The following is a 9,147-nucleotide window of genomic DNA, read 5'->3' on the forward strand; positions in this document are numbered from 1 at the left end:
CTCCCCTTTTCTTTAAAAAAACCTTATCTGACTCTCCAATTAGTATAAAACTTCTGACTCTTTAATATGTATTTGATTTTTTCATTCAAATTTATCTTGTGCCAAATTAGATATATCTAGGTAATGATTTTTATTTGTCCAGAATGTCATTCTGTCACGATTATGTCCTGATTATGAATACCCCCACTAGCAGTATCCTTAGTCCTGTAAATTGATACTGTGTAGCGATGTGATGCTTTATTGTCCACAGTGATACAATGTAGGTACGCATGCGCACTGCAAATTATCGGGGAGAATCTAGTAGAAGGTCCTGTGCTGCGAGAAAATCAGGTAGCCGTTCACGCACAGCAGTAAGGGCAGCGCATGCGCAGTAGACTTTGAGGCAATTGCGGGGAAATCACTGAGTGCAACCGGAAGCGACTGAACGGAAGTGATGCGAGTTTACCAATGCACACGAGTGTAAATGGACATGTATTTAAACCTCATTTGGACGCGCACCCGGCACTTATGCCCCTGAAGAAGCCGTGTAATACGGTGAAAACGCGTTGTGCGGTTGGCATAGGTGGACGGTGGGCGGTTAGCTCCCACTTGTCCCCCATGTAGCTAGGTAGGAACTTGGTCTGGGGAATGGCTGGAAGGGAGGGTTCTGGAATGGCTACTTAAGCATGGTTGATATTCAAAGATTATGGTGGTCAGGGTTTAATGACAACGCTGACTACATGAATAGCCCACTGATCCATCTTATGCCTGGTTTTTAAATGTAAGTTTTTTAGGGACACGGTCCCGGACCTCTATATATTATATTGGAGTCTGTTCTGGTGTTGTCTATGTGGGGGTGTGAGTGTTTTTAACAAACCTAGATTAAAAGTTACGTTTTATTTCCCACACCCTTTAATTAGAATTATATCTATTATATATATTAGCTTGGCGTTAACAGGGTCTAAAAAAGTCTTTTACTTTCCCTGTTTCTCTGGTTATTGTCAAGATTTTGTCGGTTCTTGAATGAACACTAACCTGCAGATAATTTATGTCTGTAACTTGGTCACACTCATATTTGTTGAGTTATATATGTAAGGAAGTAAGTGAATCTTCTGTTTCGGCCCCAAAGGAACAAAGTTAACCGATGTGTATTTGAGTTGGAGGTGGCTGGGTCTTAAAGTTGAAATCATCTTATAAAATTGTTTCCAAATCTCTATTTAGTTTTGAGTGTAGATATGGCCAAAGTACCGAATCAAGTGTATCTTCTATAAAGACATCCTAATCCTTATGGATTAGTGATGGAAAAATGGCATTAAGCCCCGAAGGCTAGAATTTTATTAGTTTTTTAATTTGGTCAACACTATTTTGAAAGTAAAATTACAAAATATCTACTGTAGGAAATAGTGTGCAAATGACAATGCTCTTTTATTTCATAAACCTTAAAAAATGGGAACAAAGAAAAAGTTTGGAAACTTACAAATGAATTAATTTACGTTTAGAAGTAGATTTAAAGATGACATTTAAATTTCTGTTCTTTATTGTACTATTGATCCAAAAAAATCGTAATCCAAAAGATTCTTCATTGAGGTAAAAACAATACCTTCACACACTAGGGGTGGGAGCAAATGGCTGCCACCCTGTAGGAAAGTAACCTATGTCCTAAGCTATGATCACATGACTCACTTGTAATCAGTGACATGAGTGGCAGGTGTCAACTACTAATTTAAACATACTGCAATAAAGGAATGTAACACTAGATGGCTCTATACTGAGTGAAGTAAACCAAACAGAAAACGTGGGCAATCAATATATGTGAAAACAATGGGTGTCTGTAGATACCACTATTACTATAACAAGTATATATTGAATTAAACACTTTGGATGTATCAATGTAAAAATATGCATGTACATTTAAGAAAAAATACACGGTTGACTGTTCTGCATCTTCTTCAGGAACTACAAGACAAAGAAAAGAGAACATGCAACAATAACATTGTTTAGTCCATAAAGAAATACTTGAGGAATAGTCATTAATCCTTGAACTCATCTATGCTTTGTCTTTTTGTGGTATTCCCATTAGTTAATCTTGAATTGTCCTTATTAGGCAGCAAAAGTATTATTTTTGTGATCTGTGAAAATCTTTGCCATCTCGTATTTTACAGCCTTTACATCAACCTTGTGTACCTTCTCATCATCGCTGGGAAAGACTCAGTTTATTAGTCCCATTGGCCATTCACTTCAATGCTTTCTTCACCTTATAGAAGAACTAGATTTTCTATATTTAGATTGTGTCTGTTGTCCTGCCATTTCTGCGGCTTTGTAAATAGAGAGGTGTTCCTTCCTCCATCAGTTCCAAAAGTAATTAGCAAGATGCTGAACATTTTTCCATTGTTTTCTGTTGGTTGTCTTAATCAAAGTCTCTAACTGGGGTTGGGATTGTTACAATCTTTTGTTTCAGAAGAATTGCAGGTTTTAGGAGTCGTGGAGAGTGTGGTCCGAAGAAATAGAGGTCTTGATAAAATATCCATGTGTATCCATTGTCAGGTATTTGTTGAAGAGAAGTTGGTTCCACAGTCAGCGCACAGTTATTTTACAGGCCCTCAAATTGAGACAAATCCTCAAAAAGCATTGATGAAACTTGATTTCTCCATTGATTCAATCACTTCAATATGTACAGCTGTTATGCACATGCAAGTAAACAATACAACCCATCTTTGTTTTTGGCCAGCATTAGAAAAAGGATGGTCAGTGCTTAATCTGCCCGCTGGTATATTTGGCCTTTGTTGTATGTGGTGCTTACCTCTTAGTATTTGACATTTTATACATTTTTGTATTAGAGTTCCAATATGTCTGTTAGCTCCAATGACCCCAAATCCTGCAGCTCAGTAAATTGTTTACCTTGATGTTGATATCGAGTAAACTAACAAGATGACTTTATTTATGTTCCAAATTTTAAAGGAGAATTCAACCCTCAACATTTTTTCCTTTCAATCACCATATGTGTCAGACAAGGTCACATGCCATTGTCTATAGCTGATTTGACAAGAAAATTAACAGGGCTATCAAGAGGGTTTTAGTTCTCATTTTAACAGGTTGTGTTAAACAATTATTGGATTTAAAGTTTTTATTGAGCTTTCTTTGGGAATTGCAGAATTGTTAAAGATGCATTTGTTCTAATTTAAGAACATTTCTTGTAGTATGTGCCAAACAATTACTTATTCTGCATTAGAGATGTTTTGCAAACATTTGATAGATTTCCTTATACTATACTGTTATTGCTAACATGCACGTAGAATTGTCTGATTGTGAAGTAAACAAAACAGAAAATGTGGGTTATCAATAGTATATATGAAAACAATATACACCCAATGGTCAGCACACTATTCGTGCATTATTGCAATTTAACACAGTCCTCTTATTGGTCCCCAAAGCTAAAATGGAAAGAAATTAAGTTCTTTGTTAACCTGTTTTCTGTCCAAATATCTGGCCAAGCTCATGAGCACTCCAGTTGTATTAGTGTGTAGCTGTAGTGCTCCACTTTTCCTAATTCTTCTTGCATAAAAGTATAGCTCAAAAATTGCTGCCCACTAGTAAATCTTCTCTAAAGTGAATTATTAAACACCAGCCTAAAGTTTCACAGGGGGTCACAACCTTGAAAGGTTTCTGGGACACTCACAGGTTCAGTGGGCTCAGAGCAGCTGTTGAAAAGCTAAGCTGAGGGGTCATCACAAATTATCAAGCAGAAAATTAGGTTAGCTGATGCTACAAGGCTGATGCTAGTTGCACTGGTTTCTGCACTACCATATTGTATTTATCTGTATTAATTACTAATCAGCCTTTTATTTTGACTTTCATATTCTATGTGTACTGTATATTTTGAGCCGGTCCCTAAGCTCAGTAAAACACCATAGCTTATATAAGCTTCCAGCACAATAGCTAAATGTTTCAGCAACCTAGGTAGGTTTTGATGCCTCTGTTTAAATATTAGAGGAAATATTGATGGCTGTGTAAAATCTTTGGCCAGCACTTTAGCACTTGGCAATAAGGATAGTAGATCTACATAGTCCCCTTTAATGATTTTTTCTTTTACAGAGCTACTCAAAAGTAGTCCTAATAGAGCAGTTTGACAAGGTACAGCTTGCTGACATGCTATCTCTGGAATCCTTGTGTTTAAAATATGTATCCATACCAGGGATTTTTAGTACCTTTAACAAAGCATTAAAACAGTATTAGCAATGTGTTGAAATAGACCATTTTTCTCCTGCTTTCCACCTTCTGTTTGCAAAGGCAAACTGCTTACAGTGTGTGAATAAGAAGATATAGACCGCTGGCACAGCAGCTTGCCTCACAGCTCACTCCATAGAATGAATTGCTATACTCTGCAACTGCATTGGATAGGTCCTTTGGATAATGTATCTAAGAGACCTGTTTATCAGAATTGAATTTGTGCAATTTTAGAAGTTTTTCTTCCTTGATTAAAATCACAATGTTAAAAAACTTTAATGTTTGTTTTGTATTTCCCCCTTGTTCCATCCATGGAAAGGATTGCCTTGATTTTGTTTTTCCAATCTTATTTAAAGCAAGTATACTCCATGCAGTAGAGTTTATATACTTAATTTGCAGAAATATTATTATATATAATAAATACAATTTAATAATTGCAGTAAAATCAGAATTGGAAGTAGATTTAGCAATAAAAGTTTAGTGCTTGCTTAATAGTAATATTTTGAGCCCAATAGTTGACTAATATCCTACCATAATGAAAACAGTAGAATGGTTCCAAGTAGTGCAATCATATTTCTGTCTATAGCTAAACTATCAAAATATAATTTCAAATATTTTATTTTTCAAAGCTATACTGTTATCCTTGTTTACAAAGGTATATCATATGCAGATAGATGGCAAGCTTTTTCTAACTTTATAAAAATTTTAGATGTGTGTTGCAATTAGTGATGAGCAAAATTCTTCGTCAGGTTTTGCTGCAAAAAAAGATGCCCATACATTACAAGGGGTGGAAAAAAAATGTTGCGCATCAAATTTGACACCCATAGACTTCAATGCATTTGGTGAATTTTTCACCAATTTGCGAATTTTTGGTGAAGCGAAACAGGTCAGATTTGCCCATCACAATCTATTTAGCTCAGATTTGGATAGCCTGAAATGGAGCTACAAATTGTAAAAAATGTCTATGACTGTACCATTAGTGAGTGCTAGGAAACGGTATTGTACTTGTATACAGTAAACCAGTGACATTGAGCCTGCAATTGTTAAGCTTTTTCATTTAATTCTTATGTTACCACAACAGCATGCTTGGAGCACATTCATTCAGTCATTCATTCAGCAGCAATACACTAAAAGCAGTGAAGAATGTTTTACCAAGGTATTTTGAACTTGATACCCCCATATATTGTTGTGCTATAACTGTAGCTGGTTATAGTTATAAACTTCTAAAATTCATAAAATTCTCTAGACATTTTCTACTTAATTTTTAAGTCAGTTACTATATCCCAACCCACAGGAACATAAATACTGTTACACTATACACTAATATGCACGTGTTTGGCATGGCATTTAAGGCTTTAAACTATTTAAGATTTGTTTTAATTAAACTATTGGACTTTTGCTTTAAACTATCTTAATATTTCTCAACTAATCTTTTTAGTGCATTGATTTGTTGTGCAAAAAAAATACAATAAAAAGTGGTTTAAATATAATGTTTGTATTTTAGTTTTAGACCATCCCACAGTTAATAAGCTGTAAACTGTCCATTTTGTAAGCTATATTTTTCTTTTTTCAGTTCTGCAAATTGTATATGAGCTGGTGCAAATGAAAGGAATATTTCATTCTGTCATGAAATTCATTAAACATGTAAGAGTGAATGCTAAAAAAAAAATTGATCATAACAGGGTTTTATTTAAAACTAAAATCAATAATGTCCAGAGTTCACAAGAAAACTTTACTTAGACAAGCAAATATGTAATTCTTATTGTAAGACTTGGTAGAAATAGTTTAAATATTTTATACTTGTTAAAGATTTGTAACTAAAGCACATGAATTTTAATGGATTGTCTTGCTGGCAATGCCTAGGCTAATTTACAAGATTTACACCAATTACTAATCTCTAGAGCTAAAAAATAGTCACTTACGTATTTCTGGTGTGTTGGAGGAAGCTATGAAAAGATTTAGCAGGACTGTAAAATGAAGTATCTGGCACATTTAATTTTAGCTGAATGCAAAATTCAAGTGCTCTATCGACCTTGGCACTCATAAACATAAATTATTATTCTTTATTTACTTCACAGTTCAACGTGCATGTAGAGCAGGTTTAGTATTTATTATAGTACTTAAATGAGATATCTCAGTGGGCTTGACTATTTAATACACTTTAAAATATAATTTAAAAAAAAAGTGGCAGTAACAGCTCCTGAGGGGGGAGATAGGAGTATCAACCAAAATTTACGCATCCTTGATCAGTTTTTTAGAATGCTGAGGCTTGGTAGATAGTTCTCTAGCCTGTAGGTAAAAGATGATCAAGTTAATTATTATGACACATTCAAATTAATTTGAAAATGTAAAGTAAAAACAAACTTGGTGTGAAAAAAATATTGCAGATTTTTAATAAATAAGTAATTTATTTCAAGACACTAATATGTGTGAAGTACATGATAGCAAAAGATAAACTTGTACAATAATAAGAAAGCCTATTTACATTTGAATTTGAGTTTAAATTAAACTATATCATGGGAAAAATTATTGAACAAACTTCAATGTGTTTTTTTAAACTCGAACTCCATGTATATAAAAAAAATTGCATTAGAAAAACTTAATTTTGTGGGGGGGGTGGAGAAATCACTTAAATAGTGTCATGTATTTTTAAAGTCGACTTTTGTATGATGAATACATGTATCTATAATTTTCAGAATGTTTATAATTGGTTTAAATCTGCAATATGCCTTTCCTCATCCACATCCACAATGAAATATAAGTTCCATTAAAAGGTTTTATTTTTGTAAATTTTCTCCTGTACTGTTTTTTTACACTTTTTTTTGTCACGGTATTAGTAATTTCTGCTTTTGATTTTTCCTTTTCAGCAGCTATTTCCATTGATGTAGTAATGTATGCACAGTATTATGCATTATATATGTATGTAGCTGTTTCTTTCTGCTCCACTTTTAGTTGGGTTGCCCAGAGGGCATAATACTTTTAAAACAATTTTGAAGTATATTTATATATTCTTCCCTGTGCTCACAATCTATTTTAAAGGAAAACTAAACCCCCAAAACAATGTAGATCTCTATAAACATATATTACATAAAACAACTCATATGTAAAACTCTGCTTCATGTAAATAAACCATTTTCATAATAATATAGTTTCTTAGTAGGATGTGCCTTTTTGGTAATCATAAAAAAAAAATGCCATTTTAAAAAAAGGGCCGCTCCCTTGGATCCTAGGATTCATGGTGCACACAATCAAACCTTACATGTTAGGTTACATGGCCCCCTAAATATACAAATGTTCTAATATACAGACCTTGATCGATCATAAAAAAAAAACAAAAACGTGTCTATCATAGCAGGGCTAATATAAGAATGTATGAATGGGTTGCCATAGTCACCAGGCAAGAGCAAGATTAATTCCTTTTATTTCCATATTTAACACTTTCAGAAACTGATAATTTTACATCTAATCATTATTTTGATGCATTAATAGAGGGCTGCATTGTCACCCCTCCATTTTATTTCAACATAAGCTTGCACTAGACGAAGTCCTAAGTGCTGAAATGTTCCTAACCAAATAATATTGCCTCTCATGACAGTGTCAGTTTGTGACTGTTCTTGAATAATTCTCAAATTATTTTGAGTTGACACAATACTTCCAATTGTCAGGCCTTTTGGGCTGGTCTTGCTTGGTGACACAAACTCAATTACCTGAAAAGCACAGAAAAATGACAGTATAAAGTACAATTTAAACATCACAAACTCATAGAAAGACCTGCAATTATTTTGTAACTCCTGCACTACGTAACTTTCTTTTATCCCTGGAAGGGCTTCTTTTTTTTAAACCTTTTAACATTTGTTTTACAATAGTCATTTTTGTAATGGCAGCCTTTCATGATGAAAAATACAATGCCCGATACATGTTTTTTTTATGCTGCCGCAGAATATTTATCTTAATTCAGTTTCATAATAAAGATGATCAGTCTGTGTAAGTCTGAATCAACCTCTGGTATGTTAATGTAACTAACAAGGCATTTGGAGGTGCACTCAGAAGTCGCTGGTTCAATGGTAAGGTAGATTTGCACAATTAAATAGGTTAAAATCCACGTTTATTAAATGCAATTTAAAAGCATATAGCACTTCAAAAATAATGGATGAATAAGGCAGGGGAGTGCATGGCTCTACGCGTTTTGTGACTATACTGGTCACTTCATCAGAAGCCTTTTTTTATTGCTGCCACAGAATATTTATACATGCTGTTTGCTTTCAGAAAACCGTTAAAAAAAAAGAGTGATAATGCCTCAGCAATAGAGTTATTTTGACCCAGGATATGTTTAGCTTTTAACCAGATATTATGCTGTAGTGCTCTTAAAACTATCTGGCTTAAAATCTTTATAACAGGCAGGGATTTAGACGACATAATTTATAACACACTACTCCAATATTGTCACATGTTTGTAATATGTGCTTATTGGCTATCTGACTACCCCATATCTCCAAGGTTACCCATACCAGAAATATCTGAGTACTATATTTTTGTTAGACTTTAATCTATCCACTGTAGAGGCCAGACATGCACACACCAATTACTTACAAAATTAATACCAAAACCAAATTAAGCTGCTGCATCAATGTAATATTTAATTGCTTCACTATATTGTAACACATATTGTCAACATGACCTACCGTTAAATGTTTTCAAAAATTGATCCCTAATGGAAACATTTTCCATAACATTACTTGGAATTCTAATGACATTTAGGGTTATCTAAATCTTATGTGAGAGCAATGAGTCTTTCCATCTAGAAAACTTTAGTGGTGAAGTTAAGGTGACCTAGAAGCGACTGTAACTGTTTCAGTGTTGCCTTTTTTTGCAGTTTTTTTATGCCCTCTTAAAGGAGGAATATCAAAATTCACACATTCAAATTTTAATCACCCTGCCTAATGG

This window comes from Xenopus laevis, chromosome 1S (assembly GCF_017654675.1).
Source record: "Xenopus laevis strain J_2021 chromosome 1S, Xenopus_laevis_v10.1, whole genome shotgun sequence".
NCBI lineage: Eukaryota > Metazoa > Chordata > Amphibia > Anura > Pipidae > Xenopus > Xenopus laevis.